Source organism: Polistes fuscatus, unplaced genomic scaffold (assembly GCF_010416935.1).
Source record: "Polistes fuscatus isolate 324 unplaced genomic scaffold, CU_Pfus_HIC Scaffold13, whole genome shotgun sequence".
In the NCBI taxonomy this organism is placed as follows: domain Eukaryota; kingdom Metazoa; phylum Arthropoda; class Insecta; order Hymenoptera; family Vespidae; genus Polistes; species Polistes fuscatus.
In genome coordinates this window covers 1,212,065-1,236,243 of record NW_025113031.1, presented here as the reverse complement: position 1 = coordinate 1,236,243, position 24,179 = coordinate 1,212,065, and the positions used below count along the sequence as shown (strand labels likewise).

Below are 24,179 nucleotides of genomic sequence, written 5' to 3'. Positions count from 1 at the left end.
AAGAAAATGTTGCACGTTATGACTGGCAAATGAGCCGAGAAAATCTGATAGCGAACAACTATGAAAGCACGGTTGACTTCTCTCTCTCTCTCTCTTTCTCTTTCTCTCTCCATCTCTCTTTCATCCCATTTGGATCGGATGACTTGTATTTTAGAAATTCTTGAGGAGAAAAGACACGAGGTGACTTTGAACTAAGCAAAATTCTCATTTCAGAAAGCAGATAGGTATCAACTCGTAGAGAATGAACTCGAATAACTGCCATGAGAAAATTAGGAAAAAAAGAAAGAAACGAAGTAGAAAGACGTACGATGGATAAGAAAGAAGAAGAAGAACAAGAACAAGAAGAAGAAGAAGAAAGAACAAAGAACAAAATTTGAAAATAAGAAAAGCTTTTGCTTAGAAACTCGGATCACGAAACGTTATCTCTTGATTACGAAAAATGCAGCCGATTCTTGCAGTTGCTCCAAGGTAAAAAAAGCTGTAACTCTCATTGGTTGTTCGTTCCTTTGGTAGCAATTTCGTTACCTGGATATTTCAGCATAGTTAGGTGGGCTGGGGTGGGGTGGGAATGGGATGTATAGTAATTTCTTCATTAGAAAATACACTCTCTCCTTAGGATAGGGGTTGGAAAGATGAACGGAACTAGGGGGATGAAAAGTGGGACTGCTGGTGTCGACATTAGTCGGGGGAGGGGGAGGAGAGGGGGAGGAAGGGAAGATGGAAAGGATTACCAAACTTACTCCCTCTCTTTCTCTAGCTGTGTGACAAGATTCTGCAATTATGCTTGCACAGTTTCAAGAGAGCAGGATGGATGGATGGATGGATGGATGGATGGATAGATGGATGGATGGATAGATGGATGCATGGTTGGATAGTTGGGTTGAAATCAAAGGAGTTAGCTAGCCTGAAACAAGAGCCAGGGAGGATTCTAAAAGGAAACGCTTCAAGGAAGAGCTTTACGGAACTCGTGAGAGAAAGAGAGAGAGAGAGAGAGATAATATGATCTTCCTGAAATGTAGGAAGGAATTCCCCTAAAACATTACTTTACAATTCTATGAAGAGGTTATATATAATAGAATTAAAATCCATTGAGAGTGGCTTTCAATGATTCATGGTGTAACGAAATAAACATTTTGTGGGGTTTGATAATGGAGTGATAAGTACAGTCAGTATTCATCTAATTGTTAGATAGAATAACGATAATGTAATAATTAAACAACGAATGGAAGAAAATCCTAATCCTAAGGATTTATACCCCTGTACTAGTTTTTAGATTTATATTTAGACTAGGATTAAAATATCTGATTAAAAATAAAAGGATTAGTATGAGATAATGTATTAACATATTCTTTTACATCGTACAGGAACATCTGTTCCATCAAATTTGGATATATTACAAACATTGTTCTCTCCCCCCCCCTAAATAATTGTAAGATAAAATAAATATTTTATTCGTCAACTTGTAATTCGATAAGATTGACATTAGTAGTATAAAAAATGAGTACAATTCTCATCAAACGAATCCAGTGTTGTAAGCTTAATTTATTCATTAGCCAAATTTCTGATAAAAGTATCCGTCGAAAGACGAAAACCTGTGCCACTTCAACTAAGTATTAAATTCTACTGAAATTGGATGACACCAAAACAAAAAAAACAAATTAGATTATGCAATTAATACGATTAACCATTTTCAAAGTTGCGTAATGAAAAATCCTTGCACAATGATAATTAAGAAGAAACCTTAATAAAGATAATAAACAACATTTGAAATTCAAGAAATGAAAGGGTGCAAATGAAAATCAAAAGATTGAAGGAAAACTAAGAGAAAAGCATCACGTTCTTCCATAGTTAGATGATCTAAAGAACAAACTAGGTAACGTAATCAGTATACTATAGAACTCTAGACGACGGTGGATAGGGAAGATATCAGAAACGGTAGGAGCCCAGGTAAGGTATAAGTGTGAGTGATTAAACCTCGTCGTTGAAGAGAATCAAGATAGACGTTTAGTGTGTACCTAGCTACCGGAAGGACGGTTGTACAGCGAAATGTTGGGTGGCTTCATGGACCGGATGCTGGCTGCCGGATAATTCCGAACGTGACGTCAGTCTAGCTCTTCTTAACAAGAGTTCCAACGGCGCTTTTCTCAGCTAATCTGATTTAACTGTTTCACGTAAGTATAGAGAGAGAGAGAGAGAGAGAGAAAGATGAGAAGAGAAAGCTTGCCAAATACGCGCAAAACTACCACTCCCCCTACTTCTACCTATTTACTTTTGGTAAAGAGAGTAAAAGAGAGAGAAATAAGAAGAACACATTGCAGATATAGTAACCTTATTGCACAAGATGCACGTTTCTGCCGTTAGTGAAGTACCAAAGACGAGATTACGATGTTGCAGGGGTAGCAACAGCAGCAGCACCAGCAGCAGCAGCAAGCAGCAATAGGAGCAATATCAGTGTCTGCTGAATCAGGGGGTTGAGACTTTCGAGAAAGGGGGTGCTGGAAAAGGTAGAAAGACGCTCCAACGAAGTGAAATTAAGGCTAGCAAAATGTGTGGGAGTCTTTACCTGTGGATTCGAGCCAGGCTACTAGCTGCATGACTATTCCAAATGACACCGTAAAAGGAAATGTGTCGTTCAAACAGTCAACTCTTTGCTTAACTTACCTATGTATATACTTTTATACGGCTTTCTAGTATATACTGAATCGTTATATTAGTCTTCCAGACTAACCCCCTCTTCTTCTTTTCCTTCTTTTTCTTCTTCTTTTTCTTCTTTTTTTTCTTCTTCTTCGCTTTTTTTTATTCCTCTTTCTCTTATCCTCGTTCGTACCAATTCTCTTAGTTTATATTAAACAAGAAGAAACAATCTTGACGGGAATTGTCCAACTTTATCGTTTGCTCGCTAATGAGCCAAAGCTTTTATTTCTAATATTCTTAACTTCTTCATATTTTTTTTCTCCTCCTCCTCCTTCTTCTCTTTTTCTTCCTCCATGGGTCTTTTTTAATAAAAGAACTCGGATAAAAGAATAGCAGAGAAATACGATCCCGCTGTAATACTTTTCGCGAGTCCATTAACGTTTTCGCGAAAGAAGTTAGGTTAGGAAGCAATTCTTTCTTTACGGTCCACTTACAGTCTTGCAAACTTATTTATGTCTAATTATTAATTAACAGGGATGTGTTGCAATATTCTCGTTTTAAAGAGATAACAAAAAAACAAATATATATATTACAACAATCATTAAATATTCATCATACTAATCTAAACTAATATAATAAACAAAATGGCTGTCGCCATATTTATTAGCTTGGAATAAATCAAGTCTCCGTGAAGCATTAAGGTGGCCCTACCAATGTATATAAATATATACATATATTTGCTACATAATATAATAACGGTAAATATTATTGGGGTAATTTATTGTCTCCTCCTTCCTGCCCCTCCTCCACCACCCACCCCCAATCTTCAACACGTATATTATATTTCCCAAGCAAAGGAAGAGAACGTAAAATTTCCTCCATTTTCATGCTTAAAAATGATGATAGTAATACGCCGATCTTTCTCTCTTGCACCCCCACCCTCCTAAACTTCCACCCCACCCCACCCCACCTCCTCTCTACTCTTCTCTCTTTCACTCCCGTTTCTTCGGTCGTTCGTTTAAAACCGTTGAAGCCGCTTACCGCGATAAGTCAAGTCAAAGACTTCGCAGGGTGAAAATTACCCGCAAAAATTGCTCCACCCTTCTTCTCCTACTAACCCTTCCTACATATACCCTAACCTCCTTTTCGAATTTATTATCATTGCTCTTTTTATTTTTTTATTTTTGTTTTCCCCTCCAACGAATTTAAACTTACCAAGGTAGAGGGAGGGAGGGAGAGAGGTATTTTATTTTCTGTCAAATTTGTGTGTCGCACGATTCGATCAATTTCATTGGAGAAACGAAATTTTATTTATGGACCTTTTTTCTTGTTCTTTTTCGAGTATCAGACAATTTGTTATATGTAAAAAGAAGAAAAAAATAGATTGAAAAATAGAATTTAAACTAGAAAATTTGAATATTTGATAAATCAACAGGAAAAAGAAACGAATAGAAAATTAAATGAATAAATAGAATAAATTCGATAAAATTATGTTACGTTATTACTTATGTGAAATATATATATGTATATTATAATAAAATAAAAACAAGGCCCGATGATATTGATTTCGTTTTATTCCTTAAAATCCTAACAACCGTTAACATATTTCCGATAAATGAAAATAAATGGATTCGGCAAAGATGAATAATTAATTAATCAGATAATAGAATAACTGATCATCTTTTAAATCTCATTAATAATCACTTAACATTTGTCGTCAATACAATATTGTATAAAACTGATTACAATAATCGCTGGGATATAAATAATTAAATTGATCCGATACGAATTGATTGGAATTAATTAGATATATCGTAAAAGATAATTAAATAATAATATTTAACGTTAAATTATATACATATATTTCAATAGAGAATTATTTTTAATCTCGTTTCATTCTTTTTTTATTTATTTATTTATTTTCTAAAGAAAAAATAATTTTCCACTAATCTTTCATATATAATTTAAGATGGAACGTCTAATAAGTAAACGTAAATAATATCGGACAGTCCTAAATTCCAAGAAGTACCACCGATACACATTGGTCCCAGCAAAAGGATCAAGGTTTTACACGAGAATCCTGTAGGAGAAGAGATAGTGGAAAGTAAGCATAGTGTAACCACGAAGGAAAAAAAAAAGCTCCAGGCAATGGACCAATGGTTGCTGGAATGAACTGAGTTCAGTTGGGTTGAGTTGGGCTTGGGTTGGGTTAAGGTTCAGGGTAGTTTTTAGCTTTGAAAAATTACCAGTCTCAGGAAAGCTGACAGTTCTTCTCTTCGTTCCTATCCCCTCACCCCTCACCCCACTCCCCACTCGAGCCCTCATCACGAAACTTTAAGAAAGTATCTTGCACCTGATACAGTTGATACGTTGGGTAATATCAAACTCCAAACAACTTTCTTCAACGTCCAATTTTATTTGATAAAAGCAAATGGTTATATCTTTCTTTATTATTATTAATAATATTATTATTATTATTAGAAATAATTAGTATCAATCGTGAAATAATAAAAAAAAAAAAATAAACAAACGCTTGATTTTCTCTTTCTATTATTTTAAGGGAATACAATATATTTGTTTTAACGTTTTAATAAGCAATCTCAAACATAATTAAAAATAATATAAAAATCTTATAAATATATTAATTAAAAAAAAAAAAAAAAATTAAATTAAATTATTAGGATGAGAGCCAAAATTTTGTATCAAATTAATATTTCCGAATTAAATCTTACAAAAAACGATCTATTATGCGATTTATAACACATTAAATAAACGCACGAGCTTTTGTTTCACAACAACGCTATAAAAAGGAAAAATAAGAAAACAACATTCCTTATTAAATTTTGATTCAACAGCGAATCAAAAATAACAAGGTAAAAATTGTTAATTCAAATACGCAATTTATACAATTAATTATTAATATCGGTACACTGTGAACGATTACTATTACTCGTCTCACAGATAGAATAAGCTCTAAGAAAGAAGCTCTCTTAGTTAGATTGTTAGCACGAGAGTGAATCATTGTGAGAGAGAGAGAGAGAGAGAGAGAGAAGTTGTTAGAAGATCTTTCCGTAAGAAAGTTCTTACGAAGAAGGAGAAGGGAGAGGGGGGAGGAGAGTGAAAAAAGGGGGCTTGATTTATCCCACTCAAAAGTGACTAGACGATACTGAACTAATTAGAGTAGGGAAAGAGAAAAGATGAATAAGAAAGAAGATATTTCTACAATTAATTTCATCAACGATCTTGTAGCACGTAAGTATAATTAGTAATTTGTTAATTAACTCTTCGGATCAAGGATGTATAACTTATTTAACTTATTTATGTAATTTCCTGTTTTTTTTTCTTGTTTTTTTCCTTTTTAATTTTAGTACACACCAATAATTTTCATTTTTATCGGATCCATTTAATCAATCAAATAAAATAAAAATTCTATGATTGCACACGTGTATTATTAATATAAAATTATTACTGACACTATATTCGATATTGCATAAATTGACGAAAAAGAAAATAAATGTATTTATTGTTCGAACAAAAGCATCACCTCTTCTATGTATTTTTATACAAAGGTTACACGACTGATTTGTATTTTACATTTAGAACGTTTTGTTTAATCTTCTACGAAACAAGCACATTTTCTAGTATGTATCATACGAAACACCATACATATTGATGTCAGATTAGACCCAGACACGATGTAACGGGACATCCATTTTGCTTGAAATTCGGTATTGCGTTCGTTGTCAGCAGGATACTTGTTATCTTGCGAAAGAGAAACTATTGTCCATGTTCCTGCTAATTCGTTGTGTAATACGCAAACGATACAGCACTAACTCATATATATATATATGTATATATATATATGTATATATATATATGTGTGTGTGTGTGTATGTTTGTGAGAAAGAGAATACGTATTCTGTGATTAGATAAACCGTGTTACTTGTGATGCTACTACCATTAAGCACACTTCACATTGAAACACGCAAACGATATCAGAATCGATATCCGTTTAACGTCGATATTCGATTTGATTCTCGAAAAAGATGACAAAGAGAATCCCAAATTCTCAATAAACACTTTGAATTTATACTTCAGTTAATCCTTTCTTCTACTTCTTATTATTTTTCGTTTAAAAATGTTCATCGATTTTCTTACGAATGATTGATATTTTTTATTTCTACGACGCAAAGTAACCCAAATTATTATTATTATTAAAGTATTACTGTTAATTTAGAAGGAAAAAAAATAAGTAATTTTTGGGGAGATATTATTATTTTATTATTATTTATAATTTTAATTATTCACAATTATTGTATTTATATTGCTACAGAAATTTATTCATGAGTCTAAGAATATAAAATTTGTTAAAGACGGAAGATATAACCGTATGATCTCGACATCTTCATATTTTCACTTTAATCGTTAAAATATCAGAATAACTGTAAATATACATTATTTATAATATATTAAGTCCAAGAGATCAGAGGTAAACAATGAAAATAAATATTCATGAGTATCAAAGCAAAAAGTATTAAAGTGTTATTATGGTATTAAAAGTACAGATAAAATATTCGTGGTCGGCCATTTTTATTCTAACAATACAAGAAAAAAAGAAGAAAAGAAACGGAAAATAATTCCTGATTAATAAATTTAAATCGTTAATGATATCTTTGAATGTGTTATTTGATAAGAATAAATGACCGAAACACAGTTTTGTCCATTTGTGTGTGATTGAAATATTAAAATTCTATATGTTTTATCTCTGTTAGGTTATGTTATTCTTTCATTTTTATTTTTTTGATTAACTTGGCATATATATTTGAAGGAAAGCAACAAAAAAAAAGGGGGAAAAGAAATTAGATAATCGTTTTAAACGATAAGCGTTCGATAATATCCAAGCGAGTTTCTCTGAAATGAGAAAAATGAGAGAGAAAGAAAAGAAAATGGAGAATATATCGTACTGGACTTTAGCCAACGCGATAAGATGGCCGCGGCACGTGTGCTGGATTTTCTTCGTTAACGAAGAACACGATGGATTACGGTTGTTCTTGAATCTACCAAAGAAAAAGAGAGTATCGGCGGAGTTTATGGAGGAGGATCGGGCTAGGGGAAATGCTAGGGGAAAATGCTTACCGTTCGAAAACTACGAATTGGAACTAGGCCAGAAACGAAAGCTAGCAATTACGTAATTCCGACGACATTTACGACTAACTTTTCTTCTTTAAAACATAAGCAAAGAGCTTGCGGATTAAAGTCAACCCGATTAAGGACGATACTTTTTAATTATTTAACCAGAAAACAAAAATATTTCTTCTTATCCTTTTTATTTTTATTTGCAAATATATGCGTTCTCGAAATAGAAATCGTGGAAACTTAAAAAAGAAAAAAAGGAAGAAAAAAAAAAGGAAACAAAAAGTTATCAAAACAATTTTAAATTTAATAAATAAATCATACTTATGTTTCTCTAAATTTAAACGACGCCCAATCAAACTAATTGTATCTCAAAAACAAACGAATACTTTATATGTATTGTGCAAATGTTTATGTGTGTCCTATGTAAAGATTAGATGAGTTAGGTATGAGTAACACGAATGTGGTATATGTTGGTGGTTAGTCAGTGACTTCGAGAGGACGATCATAGAATTCTCGTGAGCTCTTCAACTTATCAGAGAGAGAGAATATGTGTTTGTATGTGCGTATAGTGTGCGTTTGTGCGTGTGCATGTATATATATGTATGAATGTAAGAGAGAGAAACTGCTTTGAGGTTGAGCTTTCTCTCTCTCTCTCTCCCTTCCTCTTCTCTTTCTTAACATAGTACTACCATAGGCATGGTTGCAACAGTTGTTAAGCGTCATCAATTATAACAAGTATTCCATAGTCTATCAAACACAATAGGGAGAAGGGGGGAAAGTGGGGGGATCCATCTTGCATCACTGATACCAGATATAAGGTTTCTTGAGTTGAAAGGGTACACTACTCAGAAAAGTATACTAGAAACTATACTAGTTTAAATGTAGTAGAAATTATAATTGAATATTCATCAAAAGTGATAGATCCAAAGAATAAAATAAAATAAAATATCAACGAATAGAATTATTATAGATTATTATAGAATAATAATTCAAAAGTTAAAGAAATACTTTCTAATTATTGCACAAATAAAATGAAAATAAGTAACATTCGTATATTATGTAAGATACATTTACTGGTTCTTTTTTAAACGAACAACCTTCTCGTATATTGAAAATGGTTGGAAGAAAGGTTTTTGTTAAATGTTCGACCGGTTTTAAAGAGAAACAACAAAACGTTTTCGCATTCTATCCCGTTCGAAGCCAAAAACGAGTCTTTCTTTACTTTCCAAGCGTCGATCATTCTCTCTCTCTCTCTCATTCTCATTCTCTTTCTGTCTTCCTTCCTTCCTTCCTTTCTTTCTTTCTTTCTTTCTTTCTCTAACTCTTTCTTTTTCTCGTAATGCTCGAGGCTCTTCCTCGAGAGAATCCATCCGACAAAGGGTCACGTCGTCAAACAAAAAGGGAAACGCGCGGGTAATGAGAACGGAAAAGCTGACTATCCTTCTGCGAGAGGTTGAGCCAAGCAAACTGGCTTTGAAGTTAAAAAGCAACCCACCTCTTCCAATGGTCGACCACTTTTTGACACAAAGTAATGAATAAGTACTTACTTACTTGACTCGAATATTGAATATCGTTTGGATCTTACGATAATTGTCTTATAATTATATATATTTCAAATAAATATCTTTTTTTAATTAAACTAACTGTAATAGATTTTTTAAACGATTAATTATTTAAAATTAATATCGGTCAGAATTTATTTCAATAATTCAATTATATCAAATTTTAAAACGTGAAAATTAATCTTCGCTATTTTAAATTGAAATCTTTTCGGACGTTTTATTATTTAACAATATTCTTATAACCTAATTGATAAAATATTATTATGAATTTAAATAATAAAATACGAGAGAGAGAGAGAGAGAGAGAGAGAGAGAGAAAACGTTAGCATCAATGATGAGGTTTAATTCAATTAGAATTAGACTCGACAAGTCTTTTCATTCTAATTCTATTCCAAACGATTTCATTCATAAGAAAACAAAAGAGATATTCACTATAATGAATAATCCAAGATTATCATCAATTCGATTGTTTTCAAAGATAATAGATAAAACTCATCATAGTTCAAGCAACTATGGAATTCTAACATCAGCATCGAAGAGTAAGAACTAGGTTGGATAGCCCTTCTATTCTAATTCTCCATGCAATTTAGTTTCTGAGAAAAGATATATATATATATATATATACACATATATATACCGGGTGTAATTCAACAAATTTCAACACCTGCAATACTTCTCTTATTCTGTGTTTTTATGCCAACAAATTGATCAACGAAATATTGTTCCTATTTTTTGTTCTTAAGGCTTACATTTTATACGATATAATTCTACATCTGTAATCCAATTCTTTAAAAAAAAAAATAATATAAAAAATATCAAAGTTAAACGTTACTTTTCATATTATCACTATTTACAATAACAAACGTAGATATTTAACATGAACTATATCATATATTTCTATCAGCAGTTCTACATATTACATAAATAAATAATATATCAAATATTATATAATAATATTTACCAATATAATAATAAAAAAATATATAAATAACAAAAAAATAATAAATATATAAAACCAAAATTGATATGTTAATTAATATATTAAAAAATAACATCAATTAATATTACCATTAAACATTAAATTTAATTCATATTTATCACCCTTTTAAAATAACTCGAATTATTGAGGATGAAATGATCGTGGTACACCCGTTATATACACATATATCTATATACCTACATCCTTGCTAAGGTAGCCGCATTACTCTGCATATTCAAGAGTAAGACGATTGTACGATCGGAATCGATCATAACCAAAAATCCATAGTAACTAAAAATCGATAGTTACTATGCGCCCACTAATCGACAGAGAGTTACTAGTAACTAGCATCTATAACCCCCACCACTCGACCGTCGAGTGAGGGCGCCCTGCAGGGCACAATACGAAAAACACGCATTCTATTCAACCGCTGGACGCCCACGAGGGCACAACACACAAAGACACGCTCTATTTCAACCGCTGGACGCCCACGAGGGCACAACACACAAAGACACGCTCTATTTCAACCGCTGGACGCCTACGAGGGCACAATACGAAAGACACGCATTCTATTCAACCGCTGGACACCACGAGAGGAGTATAGAAAGACAAGGAGTTTATCTGTTAAGCGAATATATCTTACAGATATTATAAATACGATAGAAAGACAAGGAGTTTATCTATTAAACGAAAGTATCTTACAGATACTACAAATACGAGCGAAGTAGAGGCGATAATTAACGGTGAGAGATATAATTTCTATTTCTTTCAACTTGATTACCGCCGGGTAATCGTGACGAGAAGTGATCACGGACTATGTCCGTTATCCATCGTCGTCCATTGTACTGATAACAACAGGGTTTTTTTGCCGCAAGGCCTTTTCCCTGACGAGCCAATAAAGCATTGCACTTATTGGCTCAACCACGTGTTTTATTTTATTCTAATACACCTTTTCACCTCCTTATAATAAGCTTAATCCAATCGCCGGAGGACTCCGTGTTGGAGGAATTTTGGCAAATACATTTTGGTGCCTCCTGTGAGGTGTGAATTTCTGATTCCTGGTTGAGTGAAGCTGCGTATACGAAATCGCCACTGAGAAAATCTAGTTCCTGAACATACACGCTGCCACGACGAGCTAGTCATCACAAAGGATTCAAAAAGGAGATAAGTAGATTGCATCATTTGTGCATACGTTTATGCGTATCCACTTTAAATATTATAAAATATTCTATAGGAAATTACGTCTTCGAACCCCGTAAAAGTTCGTAATTTCTAATATAAATTTTATTATTTTCTCTCATCTTTCTTACTAAATTGGTATATTAAAATCGGAAACAACTCATTCGAATCCACTTCAAATTTTAACCGAAGTAACGTATATTAATAGAATTTGAAAATCGCTTTGTTCACGGACAAAGGGCGAGAATAGTTTCGACGGTTACATCGCTCAGCAACGGTACACTTGTTCAAACATAAGATTAGGCGACAAAGAAATCGTGACGTCAGTAGGACCCTACGTTCGGTAAACTTACCACCCCCCATTACCAACTCACAGCTCAGGACCGTAACCGCGTGATCGGAAACCCGACGCATTATAACAAAAATTCATATATTAAAATCTTCGCACTCAACATAAGTTATATTAATCCATCTTCGAAAAGTAAGATAATTAATGTCGAGACAAAATGGAATCGGTAAAACGTCTTAGACGGGAACGAAAGATTTTGAAGGGCCGATTAACTTATTTAGAAAACTTAGTCAGGAAAGAGAATTCAGAGACGGATCTACAATTAAGAAAAGGAGAACATCCGCGGCTAACATCCCGAACGATAGCAGCATAATTTCAAATCAGACGAGTACGACCGAACGACCGATTAAATTAAAACGAATTGAGATACCTAAATTTGATGGAAGATTAGAAAAATGGTTAGAATTTAAGAAAGGTTTTTTAACTCTGATAGACGCGCGGTCGGACATATACGATCTAGAAAAACACGCCTACCTTCGAGATGCATTGCAGGGCCGTGCACTCGAAGTGATTACACTATATTCAGGGGACGGGTCGAATTACAAACTCGCGTGGGAAGCATTATTAGAAAAATACGATAGAAAACGCGTACTGCTAGCAAGACTTCTCGACGCGATTCTGGATTTAACACACTCCGAGGATGATTCGGCAAGAGGGATTCAAAACTCATAAGAGATACGGAGGCATATCTCAACATGATTGATTCGTTTAACGAGCCTCATGCCCTAACAGTGCGCGTTATCGAGGCCTTTTACCTCGTCGCGTTCGGGAAGAATGGGATCGACAACTTAATTCGGACGATTACCCTACTCGTAAGGAACTTTATAAATTTTTAAAGGAAATAGACCACCGATATAGTGCTTCAGAGAAGCTAACGACGGATATTAAGGACGAACCCCGCGAAAAACGTAAACATATCCAAACGAACGCATTACAATCGCGAAAACGGCAGGACACTTATCTTACGCATTCGGCCCCCATTAGTACATCGCACACCTGCATCCTTTGCGAACGAGTCGAACACCCGTTGTACCGCTGTCCTAAATATAACGACATGACGATAACCAACAAATGGGAGGTAATTCGAAATTATAAAATATGTCAAAACTGTTTGCGAAAGCATCGAGGTGCATGCATATCATCGAATTGTCGAATATGTCATCAACCACATCACACATCATTACACCGAACCGATCATGAGAACATACCTTCGACGCGTGACCCCACATCTTCAAAACAGGAAACACTCGCGTCAACATCCCAACAAACCTCGAATCCACATAACTAACTCCTATAGTCCGCGTCGTCACGCTAAATACACCGAATCCACTACTTATAATCGCGACGTACTGCATTTAAAAGAGGTGATAGAACTTTGAGACAATAGATATAAACGGAATCTTTCTTAATAGTATATTACTAGTCGAGCACATCATACAGATACATTGGTAGAGCATTTATTACGATCTCGTAACGGACGGATACATACATTGAACTCAACTCGATCACATCCGGTGCAGCATCAGTATCTTTTACCATCATCCGGAACTTAAAACAGTTCGCGAAAGACGAAAGCGCCAATCACCCGTTCAAAGCCGAAATTCTAATTAGAGATTTGCACATAAATAACTTTATCACGAACATCTAACCTATTCAATCACGCCGATATATCTTCGCGAAAGAGTTACGAAACATCATATTTTGTCGGAAATCGCGAGATCGAACCAGAGAACATGTTTCTGCAGTTTTTAACTATACGCGACTTTGAAAACTATAACACGGTGCAGAGGATGGATTGACCCTTTGAGTACAGAATACTTTCTCGAACAGTATAGATCTCGTCTACGATGAATAACACATTATAATATAGAAGACCATCTAGTTGATATTTCATTATCTATTCGGCATTGAATGAAACATTTTTTATTGTCAATATATATTGTTTATTCACCTGCTAGAATTTGAAATCACTGTAATTTGATAATTATAATATATTTGGATATTCACAACCAGAAATTTAAACGAATCATAAAAAGGATTATAGAATCATGGAAAGGCTTCAGTACATATTTTTACGAAATTAACATTTAACACATTGATATTGAAGAAAATAATAGTCAACCCAATATCTCATTTGCATACGATAAATCTCAAACAAGTATCAACATATAATCCGATGTCATATTTTTTACGTTCAGATGGTGTATCATTCCTTCTTTGCCGTCTTCTAAAGACAACACAATAGAAATAATTGTCGAAAATATACGTTTGACTATAGCACTCAAAGGGTTAAGACGCATTCGTATCGGAGAGAAGACTTGACCGCGGAAAAAATAGGACGTGTATTAAAAATTAGTCCAAGACGAATAAATTTGCGCCGAAAGGGAAAGATTAACCGATTCGGGGGGAGCGGTTATCAATGAATTAGATTTGATTTCAGTTGGGGACCGATTAAGAAACGCGAAATTAACTTTCCAGAAGAAATGTCTAACATCTTTACCATTTCGCAACCTCAATGACCAATTTCATCATTTAAAATACCCACACCGATATTCGGACCACCATTTATACGATATGATAACGATATTAATTTCAACGAAATAAGTTATCAATAAAAGATTTGTAGACTTAATCAACTCTGTTAAATGCAAACGAAAATACACAACTTCATAACAGGTAGGAGAAATATTCGACATATCAATCCTCCGCTTTCATCCCAGCTAGGATGGCTACGGGAACTATCATTCATCTATCAAACACCATCCCAAATAAGTCGCATAAGAACTTTGTTCACTTATGAAGAATTAATTACACGAACGATTGAAATCAAAACAATATTAAACTTACAACCTCAACGATTCCATAACACTAACTCCAACATATTTTTTAGTGGCAAACCATTTCCAATGATACTTAAAGTGAGACGACAGCGGAATTTCCTGGATGCACACTCTACAACCGATAAGGAGACTCGAATCGAAACCGTAAAAACCATACGAGAAAACAATCAAACGCAGCGATTGTTTATATTTTATTCAATAATTTTAAATGTACTCTGTTGTATATGTTAACTGCAAACTCGACACCTCAGATAAATTCATAAATATCATTCTTGTACGTACAAGACGATTAGATCGCCTGGCCAGCGATATGCAATTCTATCAAACAATCTACGACCAAACTTTGTAAACTTTAGCGTAAGACATCACGATACACTTACTCGAATAAGAATATTATTGATCGGTACCCTCTCAACGGGGGGAGTATGTACGATCGGAATCGATCATAACCAAAAATCCATAGTAACTAAAAATCGATAGTTACTATGCGCCCACTAATCGACAGAGAGTTACTAGTAACTAGCATCTATAACCCCCACCACTCGACCGTCGAGTGAGGGCGCCCTGCAGGGCACAATACGAAAAACACGCATTCTATTCAACCGCTGGACGCCCACGAGGGCACAACACACAAAGACACGCTCTATTTCAACCGCTGGACGCCCACGAGGGCACAACACACAAAGACACGCTCTATTTCAACCGCTGGACGCCTACGAGGGCACAATACGAAAGACACGCATTCTATTCAACCGCTGGACACCACGAGAGGAGTATAGAAAGACAAGGAGTTTATCTGTTAAGCGAATATATCTTACAGATATTATAAATACGATAGAAAGACAAGGAGTTTATCTATTAAACGAAAGTATCTTACAGATACTACAAATACGAGCGAAGTAGAGGCGATAATTAACGGTGAGAGATATAATTTCTATTTCTTTCAACTTGATTACCGCCGGGTAATCGTGACGAGAAGTGATCACGGACTATGTCCGTTATCCATCGTCGTCCATTGTACTGATAACAACAGGGTTTTTTGCCGCAAGGCCTTTTCCCTGACGAGCCAATAAAGCATTGCACTTATTGGCTCAACCACGTGTTTTATTTTATTCTAATACACCTTTTCACCTCCTTATAATAAGCTTAATCCAATCGCCGGAGGACTCCGTGTTGGAGGAATTTTGGCAAATACAACGATCAAGGAATCTTTGAATGGATCCGCTAATTGCCGAGGGAAGGTCGAGTTTCAATGCACGCTTCCGATTCGAATACCTGTCCCATTCTCGGCGTAACCACAATGCTAATGTCTAAGGAGTCCAATACACACGCACACACACATACATACATATTCACACTCATCTTACATTCAAAGAGAAAGAGAGAGAGAGAGGGAGAGTTGTTCGGATTCGGACAACTCGGACGAGTCTGCTGTTAGCTTTCTTGGCACCAACTTCCTCTTACGTTGGTTTGTAAAAGAGACGAAGGAAGAAGGGCTAAATGGTGGGAAGGGTACAGGGGACGAGGGGGGAATCTCAGGGAAATCGTTGAATCTCTGGCAGCTTCCGTGGTAACACACATACACATATATATATATATATATATATATATATATATATATATATGTATGTATGTATATATACTTAGATACGTGAATGTGTTTGTAAGTTTTAAGATGAGTGTGGGGTGGGCAGGGGGAAGAGGAGATGCCTGCAGGCATTGCCGAAGGATTACCCAGAGTCCGCATTAAAGTCCTTTTAGATCTTGAGAAAATATTGTCTTTATCGGTTACGAAATGCACTTGCTTCAGCTATATGTGAATATATATGTGTGTGTGTATATATAATATATATATATATATATATGTATGTGAGAGTATGTGTATCTTGAAAACTGTTAATGTTCTTCGAATGTATCCGATTATAGGATGAGTTACTAAAACGTTTACTTTGAGATCATTGATTTTTCTCTTCTATTCAGTGTTTTTAATTTTTGGGGGTTTTTTTTTTGTTTTTTTTTATTATTAAATAAATTGCATCTTGCGATAGAAAAAATAAAAATTTGGTCTTTTAGATTTATTATAATTAATTGTATATTATTTCAATTAAAACTTATTACGTGACGTTTATTCTGTTTGATTTTAAATTGTATGAATCATTCGTTAAAGATTATTTTTGTCACAAAAAAAAGAAAAGAAAAGAATAAAGAGAATTATTGAAAAAATAAACATTATTCTTTCGAAACTAATAGATTATCATTATATAAATATGCCTACTTCTACAAAAAAAAAAAAAAAAAAAATAAAAAACCAAATCAATCGTATCAATAATACATTATATTATTACCGATACAATTAATAATAATATAGAATTTTGTTTTTTTAAATCGTAACAACAATCCAAATTGAATTTCTAAAAATTATAATATAATATAATATAATAATATATATAATTATAATATAATAAAATTAATAATAATATCGAATTTTGCTTTTTTTAAATCGTTCCAACAATCCAAATTGAATTTCTAAAAATTATAATATAATATAATATAATAATATATATAATTATAATATAATAAAATTAATAATAATATCAAATTTTGCTTTTTTAAATCGTTACAACAATCCAAATTGAATTTCTAAAAATTATAATATAATATAATATAGTAATATATAATTATAATATAATAAAATTATTAATAATATCGAATTTTGCTTTTTTAAATCGCTACAACAATCCAAATTGAATTTCTAAAAATTATAATATATATAATATAATAATATATATATATATATAATTATAATATAATAAAATTAATAATAATATAGAATTTTGCTTTTTTAAATCGTTACAACAATCCAAATTGAATTTCTAAAAATTATAATATAATATAATATAATAATATATATAATTATAATATAATAAAATTAATAATAATATCGAATTTTGCTTTTTTAAATCGTTACAACAATCCAAATTGAATTTCTTTGTGTTTCAGGATCAATGTTAAAATAAAGTATATCCAACGGTAAGCTGATTCTTCATGCCATGTCTAGTTTCTTCACGAAAAGCAACAGCCAGGTGGTATATAAGTTAGAGTAACTCTTCCGGAAATTATATTGGTCGGCTGGATAGTAGTAGTAATAGTAGTAGTAGTAGTACGATCACGAAACTTTCAACGGAAATTATTCTCGCCTAGTAAAATTTCTTCTACTCGTTCTCTCGAAATAACTAAGGACTAGAGAGAATACTATGACTAGAAGAGAACTATTGCCAAATTCTCGATGGAAGGAAGAGACAGACGAAGGTTGAACTTTAACTTATGGACACATGACCTAACTTCTTACGAGTTTCTCTCAATTTCTCTTACACTGACTGTATCTTATGTATAAGACATACATACACAAATATATTTCCTATGTGTGAACATATACATGTATTTGTACGTCTAGGTGTGTATGTATGTGTGTATGTATGTATGTATGTGTGTATGTGTAGTGTATGTGTATGTGTATGTGTATGTGTATGTGTATGTGTATGTGTATGTGATTTTACGTTCATTGGTATATACATAAATGTGTGTTTGTGTATGTGTTTCATATATGTCAAATATGTATGCACGAATAATACGTATATCTATATACATGTGTATGTATTATAGTTGTGTAAGAGAAGAAGGTCAGTCTATAGAACAAGACGATCCTCGTAGACTAGAAATAGCACAATGAACCATGTTAGAAGATTGTACCTTAATGGCGAGAAGTCGTTTAATTCCATTCTGGTCTTAAGATTATCTTTTGAAAGCGTTTAAAATAAGAAGAAAGAAAGAATTCAAGAATTTCAAGATAATTTCTCTATAAAAGATTATTATCTACGTGAGATAGTTGGTTTTAGATCGATTTATTAATATTCCCCATTCAATTAAATAGATTGATTTATAAATTGAGGAAGTACCTAATATTGATCTTTGATGTTTCTTTACGTAATAACAGTAATAATAATAATAATAATAATAATAATAATAATAACAAAAAATACTTCACTTTGGTATCACAGGAAATATTTGACGTCTATCAGTCGAGCAACTGTATGGATAATGGAAAAACACGTTTGCGATTCCCTGAGGTCTTGAAAATGGGCAAAAAAGGTAAAAGATAAAAGATACAAAAAGTAACAGGGCAAGAAGAGCGGAAGAAAGGACAGAAAAGAAAAATAATCGAGATAGGTGAGATGGTGGACGTGTAACGATAAGTTGATTAGCCTTGATTTCGAACGGCACGTATCAAAAAGAGAAATAAATAAATAAATAAATAAATAAAAAATACAAAAAAAGGAAAAAAAAGAGCAAGAGAGAGAGAGAGAGAGTGAGAAAATGTGCCACTTCCTTTTGCCCTTTTCGTAGTCTGTTTCTTCCCTAGAAAAGTGGATGAAAGGTCCGAAAGCGAAGTTACTCTCCTGAGTAGAAATGAAATTGAAGATCTCTGCGACCCCCCCCTCTCCCCCCACCCCTTCCTCACCACCTCATCCCCTTGCCCATTCCCCTTATTTTTCCCCTCTGCCGTCACTGTCTTCATTCCTTCCCCTAAATCCCCCCCCTCACCACCCTACCTCGTCATCCTTCTCTTCAAAAAGGAAACGACGAATGATCGATCGAGACACTTCCCATTTCTTTTTTTTTTCTTTCTCTCCTTATCTGTTTCTATTTCCACCATTTTTCATCGGTGTTTTGTCTTTTCTTCCTTTCTTTCTTCCATTTTTTCCCCCCTTTTTTTTCTTGTTACTATTATTATTATTATTATTATTATTATTATTGTTATAAATAATATTTTATTTAAATCGTGTTATTTTAATCGTTATTTTAATCGTAAATAAATATATAATATTCTTGATTAAGATTTCAATATTGTTCTATGTACAAATAATAAATTATTTATATTATTCAATAGTTAAAAAAAAAAGAATAAAATAATTATAAAATCATCAAATAATATCCATTGGAAAAAATGATAAATTAAATTAAGATCTCATAGATATGAACAAATGAACTGTGTAATAATGCATAAACAAGCGATCAAGAGTTACACAAATTACATGATAAAAAGTTAGATTACAATGCATAACAAACGTTCCTCGTTCCATTTCTATCTTTCTCTATTTCTATTTCTATTTCTATTACTCTGCATATATCTGTTTTTTTATTTATTTTGTCTTTTTTGGTTTTTTTGTTTTCCCCCATTTACTTGTTCATTTGAAGAAAATTCCAATTTGCAGAAAAGTTCAGCAACAGACAGAGCAAAGGTATGCATTAGAATGTTCCTTGTAATTTGCTCCAGTACCGGAAACTAATTTTAAAAGGGCGAAACGAATAATGACGAAAGATAAATCAACGCTTCGCTTGGCATCTTCTTCGTGCTGTGACTTTTCAATGAGTATATATATATATATATATATGTATGTGTGTGTGTGTATGTCTCTTTATTTTCTCTCATTTCTTTTTCCCCCATCTAGTTTTCATTGGTCTAACGTAAGAAAAGATGTTTTCCATTTTTTTCCAGTCGAAAAATGATAAACCAACCTCCAAACGTTGTTGTTGTTGTTTCTACGATTTTTACTTTGTTTTATTTTCCATTTGAACCCATCTAATACTACTATGGACGCATATATGCGTCCAAGTAAAAGAAATTTTCTATCGATTAGACAAATTTGATATCTTTTATATGTTTTAAACGTGTATATAAAATTTATTTGTATTATTTTAATAATATTTTAATTAATAAATAATTATTAATTAAATATATAATATTTAATATTTATTTGTAATATTTTAATAATTTTAATTAATAAATATTTATTAATTAAATATATATAATATTTAATAAATAATTATTTAAAAATAAACTGACCGATCGACCGACTGACCGATCGATCGTGAGATTATTTTAATCGATTTCACGTATACGAGTAAAAAGATTAATTATGTGTTTGTCTGTGTGTTTATGTAAAGGTGTTGTAAGTAGTTTAGGTAGTATCGATCAGCAATTCAAGATAGATCGAATCGGTCAAACACACTTGCTGAACTAAACGTGCATGTTAGGCAAATGATTTGTTGAGCAAGTGTACCTGTCGGCTGAATTCAACTGAGCAAATGAGCTGTTGCAGTGTAAGTACTCGCGTATCAGATCCCCTTCGAAATAAGGTATATTACAAACCATTAAGAAAATATTTACAAATTTTTACAATCTATCGCAAACGTTTTACCTTTTTTTTTTATCTTTTTTCTTCTTATTTTTTTTAAACAAATTATGTTGTATTTTATTAATAAGTAATATCGAACAATTATAATTACGCGTTGCGTTAACGTATAAAAATATTTTTTTGTTTATTTATACAATTGTACGGTTGTATTTTTATCCTAAACGTGAAAACATATTTCTCATATTTTTTAATTTCAAAACAATTTGAAATTTACTCAATTTATTATCAATAATATAATACAAACAAATTTATACAATAACGTAGACGTCAATGTTTTTGTTTATTTATTTATAAATGCATCTCATCTCGTTGATTGTTGATAATAATCGAGTAATTTCATTTGAATCTATACCATTATTATTCTCATTTATTTTTTATCTTTTTCCATTTGCTGTCCTATCACGTAACGGTGTAACTATTGTTACAACGAAGGACCTTGGCCGTATAAAAGAAGATCTGATGTTGGAAGTAAAAGGGGCAGAAGAAGAAGTAGAGGAGGAGCAGGAGGAGGGGGGTGAGGACGAAAGAGGGGTATTCAGCCCTAGGGAATTTTAACGCACGGTCAGTTTCCTTTCCTTTCCTTTCCTTTCCTTTTTCTTTGACTATTTCTATTTCCTTCTAAACCCCATACTTTTATCCTTTTTCTATAAAACTATTGCACTTTAGCTATCGCCAAGAACGATAATAGTAATAATACGTTTCTTTTCTATATTCATACGAGCTGATAAAATTGATCAATTTGATAAACAAAAAGTAAAAAAAAGAAGAAAATTATAAAATGAATAATAAATAATAATAAATGATAATGTTTTGATTATCATTACAAATATCAAAATTCAACATTTCTCTTTCACGTGATATTTGTCTTACCCCACCTACCCCAGCCCCATCAATCTCCCATTCAATTTGTTATTCCACTCCATAGTTATTTTATCTCAAAATAATGGAATACAGTAGTAGCATCGTTGGTATTTATTCACAACTTATTTGTTTAATAATATCAAACTGGGCTTGGTTTACTTTATAGGAATATTTCTAGTAGTAAAACGAGATAGGAGACAAAGTTTCATGAGAGAGAACGTATTGTTTTTTATTTTCTTTTTCATTATTTTGTCTCTTAAACGTATATAACTGGTATTTTCGAACGACTAAACATTTCCAGTTAGTTTATTTACAAACTTTACCTCGATGTTTCCTTTCCCCCTCTCTCTCTCTCACTCTCTCTCGCTCTCATATTCCATCTATATATCTATTCTTCTTATTTCTTAAACTTTGTATTGTTTGACGAGCCACATCGTAGAAAAGTCGATAACATTCGTTTTAATTTGCGATAAGAGAAGGAAAAATGTCACGATAATATCAAGAGTTACGTTTTATGACGTTATACAAAGAGAAACAGATAGACTTTGTGTGTGTATGTGTGTGTGCATGCGTGTAAGAGAGAATCCCAAATGGTTGTCTCTTCGTCGTTTGAACTTTACAATTGCCTCGAGTGTACTTCATGAATTTTAATGACTTCCTCGATCAATTTCGACTTCTTCACCGTTGTTTTCTCTCGTTTTCTCTCGTTTTCTCTCTCCAAGACGAAAAGTTACTTGTTACCGAGACGTGTCGGTGATAAGAATTCTTGAAAAATGGAATCGTGGAAAAGGAAAGATCATATATCCTCCTCCTCCTCCTCCCAACCTTCACCCCACCCACCCACCCACCGGATTTTTACGATTTTTTTATTTTCCTTATTTTTTTTTAATTTTTCGTTTTCGTATCTCATCTTATTTTCTTCTTTTGAAGTTATACTTCTTTTGGCGCGTTGGGGAAAATGTAATGGGGAGTGATTTTGTTCCGAATGTCTGGAAAAACGACACCACGAAGTTTGTCGGTATTTGCGACGCGCGGCAAAGCGATTTCAATTATACGGCATGAAATTGTCTTCTTTTCTTCTTCCCCCCTTTTTTCTCAAGCGGGTCACCCATCCAAATACTAATCGTACTCAGCGCTGCTTTACTTAAACGATCGAAGCGAGAACTAATGCTGTAACCGCGCCATGACTGTTGACGCGTGAAGTAATTCGATATATCTCTCTTATATTTAGTGTGGACTGATATCTATATTTTGATATTTTCTTTTTCTGTTTTTTATTCTTTCTTATATATATATATATATAATAATTATTTTTTCTTTATAAGTTATTTTTTTCTTTGAAGTTGTTTTTTGAAGTTATTTTTGAGGTTATTGAGGTTATGTTCGTTTTGGTACGGCAAATAAGTATAACTTATTACGTGCGTACATAAGTACACACACCAGTTTTTTTAAATTTTCGTTATTTTTTTTAATTTTTCGTTTTCGTATTTTTTCTTTTTCTTTTCTTTTTGCAGAGCGAAAAAATAAAAATCGTTTTACCAATCATCACACGTGGAAAGTATTAAAAATGTGTGCAATAATCGTCGTTGTCGATGAGAACCAAACGATCAAGGTGAAACCTAAGAAAGAAACAAAATTAATAAATAAATGAATAAAAAAAAGAAGGAAAAAATGTATTTAACCCCTTGGGTACGGATTTATTTGAGAAAATATTTGCATGTGGAGCGAAAATAATTTTTGTTTGGTCGGAGTAGTATGTAAAGGCAGTACATTTTGGGTAAGAATGTATTTATTTCTAAAATATTGCTGACATATGTAGTATTAAGATGTCTTCAAGTAATTACAATTGCAAAACAAAAATAAATTAATAACAACAAAATAAAACTAAATGAAATAAAATTGTACCTAAAAGTTTAATTTTTGGTTTGACGTCTTAGACACGTCATCCGCTTCTAGGGAAAAAAAGTGAATGACGTGTCTCAGACGTCAAATGTACCCAAGGGGTTAAATCGCAAAACTCGTCAAAATTTCGTCATAGTTTTATCAATAATACACGTAAAAAATATTAATAATGTGATGATAAAAAGTGTATCGGTTTCGTCGTCGTCGTCTTCGATGAGAACCGAACGATAAAGACGAGACCTGAGAAAAAAGTATATAAAAGAAAAAAAAGGAAAAAAGGAGAAAGAAGAAAAAAAGAAGGAAAAAATGTATTTAACCCCTTGGGTACGGATTTATTTGAGAAAATATTTGCATGTGGAACGAAAATAATTTTTGTTTGCTCGGAGTAGTATGTAAAGGCAGTACATTTTGGGTAAGAATGTATTTATCTCTAAAATATTGCTGACATATGTAATATTAAAATGTCTTCAAGTAATTACA

General features: G+C 32.8%; 1 protein-coding gene and 1 long non-coding RNA gene across 3 annotated transcripts in view; one reads left to right on the top strand and one right to left on the bottom strand.

Moving 5' to 3' along the window:
• LOC122513800 (beta-1-syntrophin) overlaps positions 1-24,179 on the bottom strand; it is a 413,509-nt gene that overhangs the window by 344,785 nt on the left and 44,545 nt on the right. The window lies entirely within an intron of this gene.
• LOC122513802 lies at positions 12,604-14,838 on the top strand. Its single transcript, XR_006302869.1, has 2 exons — positions 12,604-12,917; positions 14,730-14,838. It is a non-coding gene; the product is annotated as an uncharacterized LOC122513802 (long non-coding RNA).